Genomic DNA, 21559 nt, shown 5'->3' on the forward strand with positions numbered 1-21559 from the left:
CACTACAGGAACTTGGAGAGTGAGCAAGTAGATGGGTGTGCTTCCTCTCCCTCTCAAACAAAATAAATAAAAATAAAAATAGTGGCCATAAATATAATATTGCCTGGTACTAGCCACCCTAACAAAGGGCCTGAGATTTCAACCCTATCACTATAATACTGCTATTTTGGAATGAGGTGGAGGATGGGGTAGGGGAAGGTTGTTACTGGCTGAATGGTGTCCCCTCAAAACAAATTTCTATTAAAGTCCTAACCCCTGAATACTTCAAAATGCGACTGTTATTTGAAGGCAGGATCTTTACCGGGTGGTCACATTAAAATGGGATTACTAGGGGAGGCCCTAACCCAAGCTGACTGGTATCCTTATAAGAGGAGGAGTTTATGGACACAGACATGCACAGAGGAAGACCACGTGAAGACAAAGGGAGAAAGTGCCAATCTACAGGCCAAGGAGAGAGGCCTGGAACAGACCCTTCCCTCAGGGCCCTTAAAAGGACCCAAGCCTGCTGACCACTGCTTTTCGCTTCTAGCCTGCAGAACTGTGATGAAATGAATTTCTGTTGTGAGACACCCAGACTATGGTATGTGGTTACAGCAGCCTGAATAAGTCATACAGAGGCTAAGCTTCACAATGATGCAGAGCTGGACGTAGCAACCAAAAAGTGTTTCATTGTAAACGCATCATAAATACAAATCAATGACTGACCAGAAATAAAAGAAAGCAAGAGCTATGGGCTGACTTGGGCTATGAAGTGCCATGATTATGAAAGTGGCCACTAATTTTCTCCTCTCCCAACATACACACAAATATTTCCCCATTTTTTGGCCTTAAAGACCCACCCATCAGGAAGTATAATTTATTTCTCCATTCCCTGAATCTGGGATGGCTTTGTGATGTGCTCTGATCAACAGAATGAGACAGCAGTTACAGTTTACAAATTCTACTCCAGGCCCCAAATGCTGCTTCCTCTCTCTTCTTCTTGGTCATCCTACAATGGCAACTATGTGAATGGACCTGGACTAGCCTGCTGGATGATATAAACACAGATATCTCATTCCTTTAGTCCCAATTTCCTAGCCAGTAGCCATCCATCTACCAGGCACATGAGCAAGGCCACCAACTGCCAGCTGACTGCAGATATGAGCCCAGCTGAGAATGGCAGAAGAACCAACCTGCTGAACTCAACCCACACTGCTGTCCTGTCTAATTGTTCAGCTACACACAGCTACTGGAGAAGGCTACTAAGTTTTGGGGTGGCTTCTGTTATACTAGAAAAGTTACCTGGTATGGAGGGTGAGCATTATGGCCTTCTATCCAGATAAAGAATTTAATAGCAAAGCCATCCAGATGAGAAACTCTGTCTTTGATATATGATATTGGCAACATCTATGAGACTGCTGAAAAGCCAGCTGGTTAAGCCATTATGAAGCTCATGAGAGAGCTTATCCGGACATACAAACCTGAAAGCCACATGACTAATTTCCAGGAGAATAGATTGCCACAAAAGAGCAAGAAGAGAGTGAAAGGTGAGCAGACTCAGGTTAGGATCCCAGAAACACCAACATTTAAGGTCTGGAAAAGGGAGAGGAAGAGGTAGGATGAAAGACGGGGGAATTATCACAGAAGTCAAAAGAATTCTTCCGCAGAGTCAAAGTCATAGAAATATCTAAACAGAAAAGATATGAGGCTGATAAAAAGCCTCCAGCATTTGGGAATTATGAAATTACTGCCAGGAGAATTTTAGCAAGCGTTAAAGGCAAAACTCTTATTGGAGTAATTAAAAGTGAACTGGAGGTAGGATATGGAAACACTGAGTGCATATCATTCTCTTGCTGAGCTGGCAGATAGGTCACCATGTTTTGGACACTAATTGTCTCTTTGCTCTGGGAATCTGTGAGCTACTGACAGCAACCAACCTCACAGTCATTCAGATCTGTGCCCTTGCAATGCATAGTTCCCAACATCAACTAGACCTCTCAGTCAAGCAAGAAGGGAAAGAAGGAAAGGGGCTACCCCTACCGGAAAGGAAAAGTTGGTGGAGGAATTTGTTAAGAGAGGTTTTTGGCACACTCATTCCCAACTTTTTGAGTCAAAAAGCCATAAATGATGGCTCAATGTCCTGGAGAAGACAGAAGAGGATGATAGTCACAGAGCAGGTGGAAGGAGAGGTGGATGGGAAAGTGGAGACATCCGATGAGACAAAAGGTGGTGGGGATTCACAGCACATGACCATGCATCCTCTCCGGAGAGAAGGCCCAGTGGTGGGCAGGGCAGTTGAGGGCATTGGGCAGAGCTTAAAATTTACAGATATGGACAGTGAGTGAGCATAATGTCCCAAAAGAAGCTTGATGACGGCCACTGACATTGAGGACAACAAAGTTACAGTGGTGTACTTCGGCATGATTGCTTTTTTCAAACAGCAGGTGAGAGCTTGCAAGCAGAAGCAAACGAGACAGTGAGCTGGCCAACTGGACCAACCCAAGACTGGAATTTTGTGGACAGATATAGAAGGGTAAAAGATTAAAAGCTTTAAGGCCTTGGCAAGAGAGTGGTTAAAATGATTGCCATGGGATCTCTCTGTTGACTAAGAAAAAAATGAAGGGAAGAATGTGGTGTGTGAACTGAGGAAAAAGTGAGAGCAGTAGAGAGACCAGAGACCTTAGAGATAAATAGGTGAGAGAACGGGCAGAAAGGCTATGAGGCTCGAACCAGATGTGGTTACATTGGAGCGTAAGATTCCAGAGGCAGGAACATTCCAAAGGCTGAGACCAGGGTGTAAGAGATTTGACTGGACTTCTGAAGAATAGTGAGTGAGGCTGAAGTTGCAATCCTGAAGCCAGGTCATTGGATACATCCTCTATGCACGCATGCTCCAAACCACTTTGGTGGTAGCGACTTGGATGAGCCAAGGGACTGAGCCCTCGGGGGACAGAAGGAAGTAACAGGGAGACGACAAGGCCTCCAGAAAGAAGGGATGGATGAGTGCATGGGGCTCTCGGGGAGAACACAGACTGCACAGTTGTGTGCGGTGGTGGCAAAGTAATGTTTGAGAAGCAACAGTGACCACAGCCCCTCTGGGCCGAAGAGGTGTTGCCAGATGAAAACCCCTGCTCCCAAGAAAACACAGGTTCAAAGGGGAGAATCAGATTGTACTAAGGGCAAGATCGGAGGACTAGGGGGTGGCTAATTTTTGCTGGACCAGGGGGCCAAGGGCATTGTTGAGAAAGTTGTGAGGAAGTCAACTGAGAAAGGAAGAAGCCAGAGAGAAACAAGAACAGCCTTCACCTTGAGACTCATCGCATTTCCTCCTGAATGAGAGATGTATGTTCACAAATACCTCTAAGATACTTCATGTTGGGCTCCAGACAAGACCTAAAACAATGATGCTTGAGTGCAGAGTCAACCTCTTCTTCTGTTGGAATTATCTGAGGAACAGCAAGAGATACTGTTGAGAGTCCAGGCCTATTGCTTGCCTTGATGTTTAAGTAGTTCTATGAATAGAACAGGAAAGACTTTTCTCTGCAGATCTCAAGAGAACATACGGTGATATGTATTTGCAGAAATACTATGGCCTGGAAGAAGAAAAAAAGAATGTTTATCTGATAACCAGAGGTAAAGCCTTTTTTATTTATTTATTTGCTTTGAAAGGCGGGGGGTGGAGGGACACATATACACACACACACACATACACAAATTTCCACCTGCTGGTTTACTTCCCAAATGCTCACAACAGCTGGACCTGGCAAGGCCAATGCCAGGAGCCTGGAACTCAATCCAAGTCCCTGACATGGGCAGCATGGAACTAAGTACTTGAGCTATGACCTCTGTCTCCCAGGGTACATGTTAGCAGGAAGCTAGAATTGGGAGCAAAGCTGGGGCTTGAACCTAAGCCCTTAGACAAAGGATGTGGGCATCTCAAGGAGAGGCTTAAGCACTACACCTAATGCCTGCCCCTGGAGATAAAAAACTCTTAGCAGAAACTATTTGCTTGGATCAATTGACCCACATCTCATCCTCGCAGCAAAAGAATTTGCAAAAGCTAAAAATAAAGGGCCCATTATTATAAGCATGACCTCTTGACTGATATGGTCACCAAAAAGGCTTATTCCAGGGTTTTCAAAAGAGCAGAAAACACTGTAGTATGAAAATTCATTTTGCAATAGCTTCCATTTGGTACCCTTACATGTAGCTGCCAGGAGTATAAATTGCCACATCTTCTTGGGGAGAAAATTAACTTAAAGTCTGAAATGTGCATGTCCTTTAATCCCATATTTTTACTCCTGGGTATTATCCTAAAGAAATAAGCATAGCTATGTACCAGGCTGAGTCATAATTGGGGATCATCTACATACTCAATAAAAGAAGTTGAGGAAGTTAATGGTATACTTTGAGATACTATCATACCATTTATTTAAGATTTATTTACTTGAAAGAGTTACACAGAAAGAGGAGAGGCAGAGAAAGAGAGAGGTCTTCTATCTGCTGGTTCACTTCCCAAATGGCCAAAACAGCTCCAGCTGGGCAGATTGAAGCTGGGAGCTTCTTCCGGGTCTCCCATATGGGTGCAGGGTCCCAAGGACTTGGGTCATCTTATACCGCTTTCTCAGGCCATAGCAGAAAGCTAGATTAGTAGCAGAGCAGCTGGGACTCGAACCGGTGCCCATATGGGATGCCGGCATGCAGACAGCAGCTTTCCCTGCTTTGCCACTGTGCCAGCCCCACTATCATACCATCTGAAGAACATACAGAGGCATATGAAGTATTATATGGCTAGCTCGTCCTGACTTACTGGGCTAAGTTATAAAAATATTTACATGTGATACCAATTGAAATATTAATTGTGTAGGTCTGGAAAAAAGACTGGAAGGATATACATCAAAACATGATCTGTAATTATCTTAGGAGTTTGGATTAGGTAAGGTTTGGATTTTCCTATTTCTTCTGAACTTTGCTAAGAAAAAAATTCTAAAACAAAAATATGTCACATCTGTAATAGGAAAAGCTAATATGCCTTTACCCATTTCCTGCTATATGATTTTCAAAAGCAGTGCCCTAGAAAACCAAGTTTAAATATATTTTTTAAATTAAAGAGTAAAATACAGGGCCAGCGCTGTGGCATAGCCGGTAAAGCTGCCGGCTACAGTGCTGACACCCATATGAGCACTGGTTTGAGTCCCGGCTGCTCCACTTCCAATCCAGCTCTGCTATGGCCTAGGAAAGCAGTAGAAGTTGGCCCAAGTCCTTGGGCCCCTACACCAAGTGGAAGACCCAGAGGAAGCTCCTGGCCTCAGATTGGTCCAACTCTAGCTGTTGCAGCCATTTACGGGGTAAACCAGTGGATAAGATCTCTTTCTCTCTCTCCCAGTGCCTCTCTGTAACTCTGCCTTTCAAATAAATAACATAGGCCAGCGCTGCGGCTCACTAAGCTAATCCTCCGCCTGCGGTGCTGGCACCCTGGATTCTAGTCCCGGTTGGGGCACCAGATTCTGTCCCGGTTGCTCCTCTTCCAGTCCAGCTCTCTGCTGTGGCCCGGGAGTGCAGTGGAGGATGGCCCAGGTCCTTGGGCCCTGTACCCGCCTGGGAGACCAGGAGGAAGCACCTGGCTCCTGGCTTCAGATTGGCGCATTGCGCCAGCCGCAACGCGCCAGCCATAGAGGCCACTTGGGGGGTGAACCAACGGATAAAGGAAGACCTTTCTCTCTGTCTCTCTCCTCTCACTGTCTAACTCTGCCTGTCAAAAAAAAAATTAAATAAATTTTTTTTAAAAAGAGTAAAATATAAAAGAAGATGGTGTTCTCTCTATATGAAAATGCAGAACAAAAGAGGCATTAATCCTAATTTCAAAGGGAAAACACCTTTTTAAAAAATAAATAAATAAATGTCCCCATGGGAGGTACTTAAAAGAATATTCCTGCCCCTCTGAACTGTAATACTTTGCTTATCACATAGCTATTAGAGATTGATGTCCTTAAACCCTCAGAATGAGTTAAAAATTAATTCTCTACTATGGGGCCAGCATTGTGGCATAGCAGGTAAGCCACCATCTGCGATGCCAGCATCCCATACAAGCTCTGGTTCAAGACCCAGCTGCTCCACTTCCGATTCAGCCACCACTAACGTGCCTGGGAAAGCAGCAGAAGATGGCCCACGTGCTTGGACCCCTGCACTCAATGGGGGTGACCAGGAGGAGGCTCCTGGCTCCTGGTTTCAGGCTGGACCAGCTCTGGCCATTGTGGCCATTTGGGGAGTGAACCAGCAGATGGACAATCTCTCTCTCTCTCTCTCTCTCTCCCCCTCCCTCCCTCCCTCCCTCCTTCCCTCCCTCTCTCTTTGTGTAACTCTGACTTTCAAATAAATAAATGTTTTTTAAAATATTCACTCTCCAAATAATCAATAAAGATTTTGCTTAGCACTTATTTTATACTCTACTCTGTGAGAGAAGCCGATGACTGGTTATTTACTCTAAATACAATAGGCACAAAAGTAATAAAACAACTAACAACCAAGCAGTGCTCAACGAGTTATGAAGCCTCCTTAAGAAAACAGTGTGTGGCCCAAACATAAGACGAGGCTTTCCCCAAAATTCTCTGGAAAGGAAGAATATCTGAGTATTTTCAAAGACTCTCCCATTACAGAACATTTTCTCTTTACTTTCTGTACACAACTAAGTGATGCCTGGGGAAGAATCATTAACCTGAATGACCTCCAGCAAAGCTTGGAGACGTCTAGAGGTCACTTGACAGAACTGGTTACAGAAATGGCAAAGAGACTCAGCCACTGTTGAGGGGTGAAGCCCCACAGTGCAAATAGTCGACACCACTGTAAACAAGGATTTCACCATGGCTACCTGAATGAGTGTAAGGTGGACTTACTGAACACCTGCTGTATTTCTGTGCCTGTATTCCTTTTGCATGGTCAGCAGGCAACCTGTTCTTCCACAACACTGAAAATGGGTAGGAGATCACTGCACAGTTTGCAAACTCTCCCCAAAATACCACCCCACTTGATGACACCAGTGTGGTCAAAGAATGAATGTGGCCAACGTTTTGGAAAAATAAACAATGACTATTCAAGTACGTGTAAACAACAAATCAAGCCATTGTTTCCTTACCAATTTGTTCCTCAGGACCACTTACATTGAAAGAGATTTTTTAAAATTATTCCTAATGCAACTCTTACTCTCAGGTCAAAAAAAATAATTAGCAATTGAGTCCTACTTTCTTTTTTACCTTCTAAAGATTTATTTATCTATTTGAAATTCAGAGTTAGAGAGAGAGAGGGAGAGACAGATGTTCCATCTGCTGGTTCACTCCCCCAGAAGACAGCAAGGAGCCAGGAGCTTCATCCAGGTCGAAGCCAGGTGCAGGGGCCCAGGCACTTGGGCCATCTTCCACTGCTTTCCCAGGAGCATTAGCAAGGAGCTGGATCAGAAGTGGAGCAGCCAGGACTCGAACCAGCACCCATACGAGATGCCTACGGCACAGGTGGCAGCTTTACCAGCTACGCCACAATGCTGTACCCTTGAGTCTTACTTTCTAAAGTAACAATATTTTAACAAATATTGTAAAAATGGTTGCATTCCCTTTCATAATTTTTTTTTGTTTTGCTGTTTTCACCAAGTTCTGTAACCCATTTGGTTTGACATCATGCGAAGAAAAGATGTCAAAGATTTCATTAGCACCATTGCAGGGGCCTCAGAGTGTGTCCCCCACACTTGATGATATCAGACTGTCTAGCTTGGGTGACTAAGATTTTTTTATTTTTATTTATTCGTTTTTATTTGAAAGGAAGAGAGACAGGCAGAAAGAGATCTTCCATTCACTGACTCACTCCCCAAATGTCCACAACAGCCAGGGCTACGCCAGGCCGAAGCCCGGAACCCAACATTCTATCTTGATTTCCCTTGTAGATGGCGGGGACCTAGAGACTTGAGCCACCATCTGCTGCACTCGCAGGAGGCTGGGTCTAAAGCAGAGTAGCTGGGTTGCAAACCAGGTGCTCTGCTATGGGGTGTGGACATCCCCTGTGGCAGCTCACCCACTGCACCAAGTGTCACCCCCATGAGGTGACCAATTATAATCCTGTAAAAGTTTAGTAATCCACTGAAGTGCAATAAAATCCAAAATCAAACTCTCACGTTGAATACACTAATTAAACTGTTCTTACAGCATTGTCATCAGAGTGTATCTTAAAGGATGCAAAGATGTTAACGTACTTTTTGGCTTGTCATAGACCACCAGGATGGAGAGTACTCTCCAGTAAATGCCACCGAGTCCCATGATCCCAGCCCTGCTCGCTCCTTCCCTCTAATAAGTAAGGGGCAGGCAGGAGAAACTGCTGGTAGGTCAATCGCAAACATCAAGGGAGGACTGTAGATTCACCCTGAGAGTCCCTACTTTCCCATTGCCAAACTCAAAACAAGAAGTAAGGCTGAGTGTGCTCCAGGCGCACCTGTTCTCTCTAGGCACAGTCTACAGTTTTCCATGCTGGTACTACACATGGTTTAAAAGACTACTGCTTAAGATGTGCATGTCCCACTTCAGATTTGATACCCAGCTCAGGCTGGATACCAGCTTCCTGCTAATGCAGACCACGGGAGGCAGCAGTGATGGCTCAATTAACTGGGTTCCTGCCACCCACATGGGAAATCTGGATTACATTTCCAGCTCCTGGCTTTAATCTCAGGCCATTTAGGGAATAAGCCGGTGGATGTCAATTCTCTTTCTCTCTTTCCCTAATGGTTTTTCTTAAATAAAGATGATAGGAATATAGCTAATAGACAAATAGTATGTGTATATACATGACCTTTTTGTGTGTATATACATATATATATATACTTCTCCATATATACACTTATCATCCATGTACCTATCATTTAGATATGATATACAGCAATATGTATAGATACATAATTTTATGTACAGATGGATAAATAATGTGACTTCTTTACTTCCAGCTAAATTAAAGCTCCTTGAAGGCAAGGACAAGCCCATTGCAGGTGCTCAACACATTTTGTTGAATGAAAAAATTGTCCAGAACAGACTCAGACCACAGTTCACAAGTCCTCCTTAATCGCTTCCTCGCCTGGAAAACCCTCTCTTGGCCCCTTCCCACCCTCTTGCTCACCTGTCCACATCCTCTCCACTTTTCAAAACTCAGAACAAACTCAAATACTTTCTTAAAACTTTGTGATTCTTCACCCATAAAAGGAACCCTCTTCCCCTCCAACTGACCCAAGTGCTGCTATCTGCTCCTTCCTAAAAGCACAAACCACCTGCTACCTTCTCCGCACCAAGGTGAAGCTTTCCCTGGTAACCCAGGCCCCTGGCAAACACAGGGTCTTTGATTCATCTTTGATGGACCCGATCATCCATCAGTTCGTGCACCTGAGGGCAGCTGGGGCTGACAGGTAGGTCATGGGCGTGGAAGGCAGATATGCCACATACAAATCCTGGCTCTCCCACTTGTTACCTGTGTGATTGCTGTTAAGTCACTTCACCTCTCTGTGCCTCAGCCCCCAACTAGTGATCTGTAATACTGGTACTAGTACCCACCTCACTGGGTTATTCGATTAGTAATTTAGTTGATCCATGTAAGGTACTTCCAAGGGTTTCTGGAAATAATAGTTAAGTGTTGAATACATGGATCCTATCACAGCTGACTCAGTGTAATTTACTGAGCATCTACTATGTATGGGATTTGCCACATCAATAAATATCTGAATAATGACAGAGAAGATCTAACACTGACTGAGTCCTTTGTTAGCCAATAACAAGGGTCATTTGACACAGAGGTTAAGGTGCCAGTCAAGATGCTCACATCCCACATGAGAGTGTGTGGGTTTGAGTCTCGGCTCCACTTCCAACTCCAGCTTTCCTGCTAATGTGCATCCTGGGAGGCAGCAGATGATGGCTCAAGTACTTGAGTCCCTATCATCCACATGGATGACCCAGAATGAGGTTCTGGCTTCTGACTTCAGTTTGGCCCAGGCCTGACTATTGCAGTCTTTTGAGGAGTGAACTAGTAGATAGACAGGGACGATGTGTGTTTGTGTGTTTGTGTACGTGAGCACGTACATTGGCACCTTTCAAATAAAATGAAAATAAATGAAATGTAAAATTTAAAAACAAAGCCCCCAGGTCTAAGGTCTCATGGAATCCCCACCACCACTGCAGGGGCTGGCGTCATGGCCTCCAGTTTCCCACAGGAGCAGAGCGCCTTCTGCTACAACCTGTCCACACACACACAGACGGACTTCACAAAGTCTGCAGAGAAAAAAATGGGATTAAGAGATCAATGCACTTGGGCACAAAAGCATTGACATCCGTGTGTGCTTTTCGCCTAGTGCGTGCATCTTCCCAGCGCCCTTGTGATGGCCTGCCCTACTTGGTGAGGGACAAGTCCCCACGGTGCTCACGTCACAAGCCCTCCTACTTCCCCAGACTTTTTCCGTTGCCTCCTGCAGCTCCCTCAACTTCACGCAAAGTGTCTTTCGTAGCATCTGTTCTGCCTCACTCCCGTCATTAGATCCATTCTTGTGTGTTTATAATGCACCACTGATTTGTTTCAGACTAAATCGTGGGATCTAAAAATAAAGTCTTGTCGAACATATTTCTTTGCATATTAACTTTAAAGAAAAAGATTAATCTTGTAGAAATAATCAAACATGAAAGATCCACTCAGCATGCAGAAATTACCAAAAGCCAAAAGCAAAAACCCCTCAGATTCCTACTTTTCTTCCTGCACCCTTTCTGAATTTGCTAATTTAGGCAGAGACTTCCTCATTTTTCATTTTACAAATTATGAGGTTTAGCAAGCCGATGGTGACCCGACCATGTTCCTCGCTGGGAATGCTCACATGGAAACAGGATTCATTCATGGCCATGTCAAGGTCCCATTTCCAAAAATGACACTGCAGGATTGTCCTCGTCGTCGTCCTAAGACTCAGAACAAAGAGCAATGGCTGCAGGGACACACGTAATGGGACAGAAGTTGCTTTCCGAAAGCTGAGTCACAGAAGCAGGAAAAAGAAGTCAATCTCTATGGAACTAAACATACCATGTACCTGTTGACTAAACCCTTCAAAGTGCTTCCTTTCACTGTACCCTCACATGTGCCCATTTCGAGTATTTGTGTCTTTTTTTTCTTGGAATCCAAAAACACTCTCCCCATCATCGGCCCTTGGGTGTTCGCCTGTCACTTAGGCTTGGTGACACAGTGTTGTTCAAGCCAGTGTTTGCCTATTATTCAGAAAGGGTTACATTTGCAAATAAATACACATTCTGGTCGCCACACTCAATAATGAGGCAAACCACAGTTTCTAAAATGCACTTGTTCCATGCCACATTTCATTTTGGAAGAAGGAGGCCACGGCCAACTGTGAACAATTACCAAATTGCCAATGGAATTCAATAAATGTTGTTTAAAAAAACTAATTATTTGTTACAATAACCAGCTACTACTGCCACTTTGTATTGGAAGGTTTGTAAACTACTTCCATTTGAAATGTAATTGATTCCATTTTTATCATTTGTTCAAGTTTATGTGGTTGTTCTCTTCCTAAGAGATGATAACATCTATTTTCAGCAAATTATACATTATAATTCCTCATTCAAAAGCTGTAACAGAAAACAAAATGCTAATTTATGCTGTAAACGAAACTACAGAATCATAATCACTCATTGTTAACATTAGGGACTAAACTGCTACTGGAAATAATAAATTGAAACGAAATGCGGTAGGGGTTGTTGGTTAGATTTTTCTTTCTTTTTCTTTGCTCGTTTTGTGTCGTTGTTACACAACCAACACACTTTCTGGGACTCTTTCCGGCAAGAGCTGACACAGATGTCTCGTCTTCTTCCCGATAGAAGCCACAGATTCACTATGCCCCTGGAGCTGCTTCCTGCAGGCTCTACGTCAAATCTACAGGGAGACGTGTTCACGAAGCAATCAGCAGTGCACACTCAAGAGGGGAAGAGCCCACACCTGCTTTCGCACATTTCATTAAACTTCTACACCTACCTCTTCCTGAGCATCAGCCCCGCCCCTGCCCCTTTTCCTCATCCTTGGGTATAAAGATTCCTCTACAACCCGCAGCGGTTAGGGTAAGACTTCCCCAATGGACAGCTTCTCCTCTGCCTCAGGGAATATGCCAAGCCATAAATAAGTGGACACAAACTCAGTAACTTTCCATAAATCAGGCCCACTGTTAGCATAAACGGATGGGTAAGGCACAGACCTGGTCCCATATTCTAGGCTCTCTGCTTTGTTGAAATAGCAGTCTTCCAGTAAAAAGACCGTAACGGCACTTAATGGAATTTATTCCTCTCCTGGCTTTTTCAAAAACAAATAACCCAACAGAAAGAAATATTTAAATGTAATTATGACACCCAAACTATGAATTCTTTGAAGGGACCAAAAAAGGCACAGTGCCTTCTAGAGTAATTCCATTTTCTCCTGCCCTTTTATTTAATGCCATCTGCTGTACACATTTACGTCTTCGCTGGCAAAGTGTGATCATTGATTTCCTATGGTCTCTCTGGAAGGAAGTTCTGCTTCCTTGATGATGACTACAAAGGCGAGGTGACCCCGTTCTCATTCCAATGCAAACCCTGCACTTTTCCATCTCCGCCAGGGCCACAGGAATGTGAAAGGCACAGGGAACTCTTTGGCCTCTACAGAGAGACTGTCTTGCTGTAACTACTGACATTTAGTGTTTTCCCTCCCCTTCCCATAACTGTATTTTGGGAGATCACAACACAAGGGCTGAAGCACTAAAAGGCCTTAGTCCGTGATGGACATAAATGTTAGGTGCGTGATTTGGTACAGAAGACACCTGTTATAACACGGTCGTGACCAGAAAGGCAAATTCCAGGCTGAATCTCAAACCCAGCTACATGTACTGCAAGTACAAAGCGATATAAGTTATAAAATGAAAGTGTCTACCTATATAGATGATCAATTTCTATAAAAATCAGATGCATCAAAACCCTATTTGTGTACCTGAAAATTACATTTCTCCTATCGAGTGTTATTTTACCAATACTCATATACATTTGGAATAAGCTGTCCACTACATCATAATTATGTGATTTGGGCAGGTGGCAATTTGAAGACCCTGTTCTCTCTCAAGGTGGACCAACCATTCAAACCAAATGAATGCTAACCTCAAACATCTGGTCCAGCACCAAGGGGAAAAAAATAAAAAAGCATCAGGTAGTTACGGCTGATTCTGCCCAGATAACTTCACCTCATTCACGAAAGAGAATTCCATCTGGTTCTACAAAACAAAGGAAAATGGGCAAACCTGGGTAAATGAAGTAGATCTTCATTGGCAAATAAATGGCACCTTCCCCAGCTTTCTAGAAGGGTACATGTGGCCACACCACATCTATGTGTGGTACCAGCAAGCAACAGGATGGGGAGAGTGGGAGGACGCTGGCACCAGGCTGCCTGAAGGATACCCAGGTTCTCCCAGCCACCTGAGACTGCCGCAAGATATTCACTCTCTGTGCCTCGTTTTCCCCATCTGTAAAATGGGAATGATAACCACAGTCTGTACCTCATCTGCTGTTATGAAGACGAATCACATACATGGAAAGTGTTTGGGACATCGTTCATAAGTGGTAGTTACCATCTCTACTGTTTCATTCCCGAGTGTTAGTGCATAGGAATTGGGAGAGAACAGCAAGTAATATTCTCAAGCCGATGCCTTAAGGAGGGCACCTTCCTTACCGGGAAATCCACAGCAAACCTAAGTGGTTACAAAAGCCTCTTTCTCTTTTCCATCTACCTGGGAGAAACCCAAAGTCACCGCAACTGGGGACCCAGAGCGGGATTTACAGGTGGATTTCTCAATCTCTATAGATAGTACATATTCAGAAATGCCCTTAAAAACTATTTTTGCAGTTCATACACACATCTTCAGGGAAACAGAAGTGTTTAAAATGTATGAAAGCCCCATTTCTATCTGAAATACTGGCTTTCTAAGGACTTTGTAAGTGGACGCCATGCCCAAGTCCTGGCTCCTCTTTGTGCATCTAAATCGTGTAACTGCTTTATGGAAGGAAACACAAGAAGTACACAGAATGGAAGGGAAAGGAGACTGAATTCTTCATAGCACTTGGACTACATGGAGAAAGATGTGTTCTTCCCTGGGCTGCTTTCTGCTTTGGCTGTCCCTATGCACGGAGGAAGTGCCAAGGCGTAGCCCCTACCACCACCACAAACAGGCAGGCCGAACAAGCTTTCAGCAGCTTAGTCACAGGCACTAGTAATTCTACATTTCAATGCCCACCCCACTTGGAAAGACAGAGTAAATACCAAGAATTACAGTTCCTGGTTAACAAAAGTCCAGAGTGACATTCAAAAAATCAATGCCTACCCTAAGAAGACCAGTGAGCCTTAAGGATGCCATTGTGTAGTTCTAGTCTGGAAAAATCCGACGGGCTGCATTTCAGAGAGAAAAGTTCAGAAAGTATAGTCATGGCTGGCGGCAAAGTCTTTTTTTTTTTTTTCATGGACTTGGGTTAAACCAGTTAGTAACCAAAGAACTGATGAATCCGGTAATTAAAGTCACATGCCTGGCCTCAGGGATGCCCAAGCAAGCTGCTAATCGGCTCCACTTTTCACTCTCCATGGACCGATTCTATATCACACAGACCTGGCCTGCTTCAACTGGGGCTCACCCAGGGACCACTAACTAGGTGTAGGGGTCCACAATGCCATCAGTAAGGACCACTCCACCATCAGCTTTGTGATGGAGACCAAGGGCTGCCGCCACCACCCCGGCAGGAAAATCACAGGTTGCAAAAGCACAACCTAAAAAGCGGAAGCTGGGTTCGGGAAGCTTGCACTGCTGCCATCCCTAGGCGTGAAACTGTAAATTAAAGAACGGTCTGCTGCCTGCTGCCCTGAGCCAAGTCACAGACATTTCACACACACCCTTTAATTGGGGGGTCATTCTAACTGAAGAATTAAATTCCACCTAAGCAGATGCTCACAGGCATGCAAGCGCGTGCACGCACACACACACATGCACACACACGCACATAGGGCATGGTTTTGCACACTGGCAAATGGCTACAAAATACCTGCAACCTGGTCTACTCAGAGAGAAGATGGAACTTCCCAGTGTTTCAATGGGAACAGATGTAGTTTCAGCTCCGATACACATTGGGCTCTCTCCAAAAGCCAAACAAACAAATAAACAAAAAACCAAGCCACCCCTCCACCCCAGCTTTCATAATAAAATATCCCAGAATTGCTAATCCTTCCGGTCCAGAGTGATTTGTGGTTGGGTTGTTTGTTTTGCTTTCTGTCTTCCAGTCATAAATAAATGCCCCCAGTCGCTTCCATACTTCCAGGTCTACACACCAAGAACTCCCGTGCTAGTTAGCTTTTTTCACCTGCTTGTTTATAACAAGAGGTGTCATAATCATGTTTCTTGTGAAAATGAAAGTAATCAAAATGCCTTGTGATTCCAGGAAAAGAGATTCTCAGGGAGGCCGGCCTGCCTGCCTGCTATTGATGTTGTAAAACGGCTCCTTTTACATGGTATTAGATGGTGAGAGCACATCATATTGATCTAGAAATAAGAAGCTTGATTTTTTTTTTTAGCACAGCCAACCCTTACCTTCATAAGCACTTTATAACACTAGGAAAGGGGTGTTATTTTTAATTGAGGTACAGTAAACAAATTATATTTGAAGCACACGGCTATTTTTAGGGAATGGAGGATTTGTATGCCTTTTGGCAGCAAGTCAGGGAAAATCATGAATAAGTCTCACTCTCGGAAAAATTTGGCCCGGGCCTCCCCAGAGCTGCTCTGCCGGAGCCCGACACGGGATGGAGAGTATTAGCTCTGCCATCTCCTTGTTCTTCGCAGGGGCCGTGAGGAGCAGGTTTCTCAGTCATTTGCCCATGCCCCAACGCTGAAAACACACCCCGCCATCAGCCAGGCCCTTCTGCACACACTGCAAACGCTTCATCCCTGCCAATGGTGATCGTGGCTGCGCCGGCAAGGCGCGTCTGCCACCCGAGACGGGAGCCTCGGGCACATCTGCGGGCACCTCCCCCTCGCGACGGGCATCTCCCGTGGGTTTCTGTACTTTATCTTAAAGTTCACACCGCACCACTGGAAGGAGAAATCAATCCGTGCAATGATCTGCCTCGCCCCAGCAGCCAGTCCACTGCGCTGGAGCAGGCTGCCCAGCGCCAGCCTGGGAGATGCTCATCCTCCATAAAGCAGCGCCAGCTGCCTTATCCCGAATTCTTTTCGATTTTCTTGGCAGCGTGAGCCTCCTTTTCTAGAAGAAAGACGAGGCCTTTGTGGGGAGGGAGGAAATGCTTTTCCAAATCAAGTGAAACTTTACCCAGAGAAACCAGTAGTTTTCCTCTTTTAAAAACGCCCTCCTCCCCCACCTCCTCTACTCCAAACCTGCCCCGCACCCCCCTCGCGCTCGCCCACCTCCTCCGGTTTCCTAGGAGTTTGCACGTGATTGCTAGTCTAGCGGAATCGGCCGCAGCCCTGCGCTTTTAACCGCTTCCCCAACGACTTGTTCCCTATCTCATTAAAGATGCTACGAGACCGCCCAGCGCCGTGGAGCTGTCTCGCGGCGTGCCTGCTGTCGCCTGCCTCCCTCGCTCTGCAGGAATACCAAAGTGCCCGAGTTTCGCCGCCCCGAGGTGGGCAGGTCGGAGGCACGCGCCTGCAAACTTATCCTAGCGCAGCGGACTCCGGGAGTGGGGGGCGCGGCGCTGCCAAGGAATCCCCAGCGCCCGCCCGGCTGCAGCCGAGCGCGCGTTCCTCCCCGGCTTTCCTCCTCGCCTCGGTCCTCCGAGGCTAGCTGGGGTTGGTCCCTGACTCATCTGCAACCGCAGACACACACACACACTCCCGAAGGCGTGCGGACGCCCGCTCCTGGACAGCTGGAGTTTGCCGAGCCGGTGGGGTAGTTGGCTCTCGGCAATCCCGAGCGAGCCCGGGGAGGCGTGGAGAGAGCACCTGGAGCCCGCCAGGCGGGGCGGGCGAGGTGATCTGGAGAAGGGGGGGAAAAAAAGACCCCCTAGCACAGGGCCCCAGCAGCCAAGGCGCCCTCCGGAACTCCGCCTGTGCCTCTCCAGGGTCCCCAACTCCAGCGCCGGCCTGACCAGCTCGGCTGCTCCCGCAAGTTTTCCCGTGCTGTGGGGCCTCGCTCTCCAGGCTGCCTCCCTTCGCACCGGCGCTGCACGAGCCCGGGCAGCCCCCTGCCCTACGGCCAGCGGCCGCCGTACTTCCCGGCCCCCGAGGTCGGGCCCGAGCTGGCCGCCGCCTCCCGCTGCTGCTGCCGCGGCGGTGGCGGCGGCGGTGGCGGGAGCCTCTCCACTGGGCTCCCCGGCTGCCCTTATGCATTATTTACTCGGGCGGCCACGGCGCTTTCCCGGGAGCCCACGCCAGGGAGGCGAGCTCTTCACCTGGCCGCTACTAGTTTGGCCGATCTGTTTCCCGGGAACTTGGGGTGCTGCGAGAGCGGCCGGGCACGTTTCCCGGCTGTTGGGCTTGTGTGTTGGGGTGGGGGGCTGGCTCTCCGGCCGGGAGCTCGCAGGCGCGCGCTGCGCCCGGGGCCCGGGAGGGAGCGCGCCAGCGCCGGCGAGCGCGGCGGGCAGCCGGGCCAGCAGCCGAGGCCGGCGGGCTGGCTCCGGAGCGAAGCCGCCACGGCGGCCAGCAGAGCCGGGCCCGACGGAGCTCTTTTCCTCGACACCCCCCCACACCCTCGCCACCACACACACACACACACACACACCTTCCAGGGCCCGCTCCCCCTCGCGGCGCGCGGAAGGCGCCCGGGAATCCCCGGCACCCCGGACCGCCCACCGAGGCGCTTTCTCCTGCCTTTCACCATCGCTCCTCCATCCACCTCGCCTCTGGCCCCAACTTTCCCAGCCCCGTGCACGCGCGCACACGGACACACACACACACACACACATACACACGCCCGCGCGCGCACACGCCCCGCTCCCCTCCCTCGACCCCGGCTCCACTTCGCCGTGTAGTTTGGGGATGACAGATGCCTGTAGACTTTCACCAAACAAGCGGTGGGGGCAGCAGACTACAACAGTTATTTAATTAAAAGGCATTCTTCCTGCCTCTCTTTCTCGCTCCGGCTCCGAGAATAGCTTTTTCACCCCGCTCCCCGGTCCCCGAGCACATGCCTGCTTCTCCACGTTGCCCGTGGATCGCTGACACCCCTCTCCTTCCACGCCCCCACCCCCGCCCGCTCCCCCAGGCCCCCGGAATCACCCCGACACGCACTTACAGGCCGGCGGCGGGGAAGGGGTAGGGCACCATGCAGCCGGACTGCATTGCACAGTCATCAAAGTTAAGTGTGTGTCTTTGTGGGGTGCTGTGCGCGCCGTGGGAGGCGCGGGGTCAGGAGGCGCGGAGTCTCCACTCGCCCCCCCAACCCCCGCCGCCGCCGCCGCCGCCGCCGCTGCCGCCACCTCCGCGGGTCAGGGGACGCCTCTACTTGCGATTGCAGCCATTTTAGGGAAAGAGGTGGCTCGGAGCCCCGGGGGGAGTAGAGCGGGGACAGCACGTCGCGGGGGGCTCGCGGCTCCGCAGCCCCTCGGCGCGAGTGGAGGGCGGGCGGGCGCCGCGCGCATAGGGGCGCGGCGCCCGCGGCGACTTGGGGAAGGTTGCGCTCGAGTTCCCTGGTTTTGCCTGGAGTTGTTCGGGGTAACGCGCCCGGCTCCTGCCTCCTGCTCCGGCTCCCGCTAGGCTGGGAGGTGGGGAGTGGGGGGAGGTGTCGATGGCAGATTGGGCACGGGAGGGACCACACAGACCCCGGAGCCCCGAGAGCTGGCGCTGGGGGAAGGGGACACCTCCTCTCGCCGGCTGGCGCCGACCCAGACAGTGCGACCCACTTGGCCCCCCATCCTCCCCACCCCCTCCCGAGCCGCTGCCTCCCCGCTGAGTGCCCAGTGAGCGAGCGGCGGGGGCCACGGGGCGCGACGCCGCCCGGCACCGAGCCACCCCTTACCTGGTTGGAAGGGGTTTCCCAGGAGGAGCCGTAGTTGTAAAAGAAGGAAGAGAAGGTATCTTCCGACAGCCCGCAGCCCGCCATGCTCTGGATGCAAATAAAATAAGAAAAAAAAAAAAGCACACACACATACACACACACACAAAAGCAACCCAAAATTTTTTCAAAAATCAAATGAAACCCATAAGCCAAGAAGAGATTCTCTCGAAAATAACGAGAAGGAGGGGGAAGGGAATGGCACAGGGAACGGAAACTCTCGGCGCGGCTCCCTCTCCGGCGAGGAGGGATGCTCGGGCCGCCGCCGCCTTCCCAAGCCGGTACCTAGAGAGGTTCGTCCTGACTTGGGCCGCCGCCGCCGCCGCCGCCTGTGCCGGCTGCGTGTGTGCGCGCGTGTGTGCGTGTGCGTGTGCGCTGTGTGTGCGCGCAGAGCCAGAGACCGCAGGGGAAGCGGGAGGGCGAGGGAATGAGAGCCGGGATGGAGGGCGCAGAGCGGAGCGGGCGGGCGGGCCGGCGTGTGCGCGCGGGGGTGCGTGTGTGTGTGTGTGTGTGTGCGCGCGTGTGGCTGGGTGTGCGTCTGTTTGGGGAGCTCACCGGAGAGCCGGGGCCGTCACGTGGGCTCCCTGACTCCACCGGCTGCCGGGGACAGCCTGTACTACAGCCCCAGCCACTAAATCAGCCCGCGCCACCAGACCTTTGCAGCCCCTGCGGTCGGCCCGCCGCCCTGCGAGACCTCCCCGCCTCCGCCGCTCGGCCCCGCGCGCCCCGGGACGGCAGGGGGCGCGGGTGCGGCCGCGGGCAGGTGGGTGGGGAGGGGGGAGCGCCAAGCCCGGGAGGGGGAGGAAGGATGCGCGTGGTGGGGACGCACAGGCCCCCTGCGACCGCCTTGGCAAGCCTTCCTCCCGGCCGGCAAGATTTCTAGATTAACGCCTAAAATTGCTTTCCGATGCAGAGAGCCGTCTGCCAGCCACGGGGACATTATCTTCACACAGTTGCCGGGTCTGGATTTGCTTGCTTTCGCGGCGCCCCTGCTGCCCCGCGCGCGCGCACGCAGCACACACACTCCCGGGGCCGCCGCCGCCGCCGCCGCCGTCCCCGCCTTCCATCCCAAAAGCAAACCCGCTTCCTTTCGCCGGCTGCTGTAGTTAAGCTAAGTCAATGCTACATCAAACTAGGCTAGGCGGAGAGGACTGGAAAGTGGATTCAGGGGACAACACTGCCCCAGCAGGAAGAAAGCCTCTGATTTGGCGTTGTGTTGATTTAACAGTTTAAAACGAAAACCGATTCTGCGGCTTCGGCACGAACACTCGGGCCCTTTGGGTCACAATTCTTTCAAGGGAGCAATTCTCCTTAAGTCCAGATAGGCTATTAAAAAATGTAAATGGATAGAACTTCCTCCCCCTTCCCTCCCAAATGGTATTTCAAAGCCAATCCCTTCTCTCGGTCTTAATAATTGAGCAACTGGAAGTTTTTTTTTTTTTTTCTGCAAAAAAAAAAAAAAAATCTTTACTGATGTGCTGCTGCCCCTCGCTTTTTATAGAGCTATCTGTAGAAAGTAAAATTCAAATAAAAATCGGCAAAACTGTGTAAGTTGCTCTTGCAAGCCTCTGAAGCCTGGCAGAAGAACTTGAACTTGAAGCAAGCTCCTTTGGACAGTGTGGATGGTCTTTTTGAATCCCTTTTCCACACGCTGCCCACTGTGGCTGCAGCCAAGTGTGTGATTTGCAAGGGTTCGCACTTCCTCTTGTAAATTCCCACTGGAGGGTGAAGTCCTCTGTGGAATAAACATTTCCACAGCAACCCAGTGATGTCAGGAGCCTTGGCTCCGGATTTTAGAGGGGAAATAAGCAGGAGGAACGGATCCATCTGGAAAGACAGCTCCCTGCTTCGGCCGAAGAGCGTGGCTTTGGGTAGGAAAGTCACAAGGCGTCCTAGGTTTCCGGCCTAAGCCCTGTTTCTTCTTCTGTGATGGGCTTATTTTTCAAAACCCACGTCCGAGGACCCTTTAAAAAAAAACTAGGTCACATCCCCTTTTCTGAGCTCCTGACGAATAGTGTTTCAGATTTGTAGTCTCAAACAGTACTGGCCACTAAAGATTTTACTAAGGGGGCAAGGAAGATTTTTTTTTCCCTAAAAAATGATGTTAGAGAGGACATTGAAAGATGAAAAATAATGGGCTAACTTCAGGTCCAAATAATGCTGACAGACCCTGGCTTCAAAACTACAATAGTTGTTGGTGTTTGTTTGTTTGTTTGTTTTTAAGTATCAGACCTCCAGAAATCCCATTCAGTTATCAGAATGAGTGCTGATCTCACCAATACTGAAGAGAGGGGCTTCCCCACGGCCATCCTTCTATTGTTTCTTGTGCGTCTTGGCTGTGTGTGTATGTGTGTGTGTGAGAGAGAGACGAGAGAGAGAGAGAGAGAGAGAGAGAGAGAGAGAGAGAGAGAGAAGACAAGCATTGTTTGTGTGGCCTCCACTCCCCCCCCCCCCGCCCCCATGAACATTGTGAAATGCAAAGGGCCTGGCAAAAAGAAAATTAG

At 48.8% G+C, this 21559-nt stretch overlaps 1 protein-coding gene across 2 annotated transcripts in view; it reads right to left on the reverse strand.

Moving 5' to 3' along the window:
- Nucleotides 1-19335, reverse strand: part of PPARGC1A (PPARG coactivator 1 alpha) — a 705391-nt gene extending 686056 nt beyond the window's left edge. Inside the window, exon 1 of one of the 2 annotated variants that reach the window (XM_051842182.2) lies at nucleotides 19020-19335. The gene's annotated coding sequence lies outside the window, so the exon portion shown is untranslated. Of the gene's footprint in view, nucleotides 1-18296; nucleotides 18425-19019 lie in introns of those variants that run through there. The other variant, XM_070069599.1, reaches the window with a different exon arrangement.
- Between the last annotated feature and the right edge of the window lie 2224 nt (nucleotides 19336-21559).

This window comes from Oryctolagus cuniculus, chromosome 2 (genome assembly GCF_964237555.1).
Source record: "Oryctolagus cuniculus chromosome 2, mOryCun1.1, whole genome shotgun sequence".
Classification (NCBI taxonomy): domain Eukaryota; kingdom Metazoa; phylum Chordata; class Mammalia; order Lagomorpha; family Leporidae; genus Oryctolagus; species Oryctolagus cuniculus.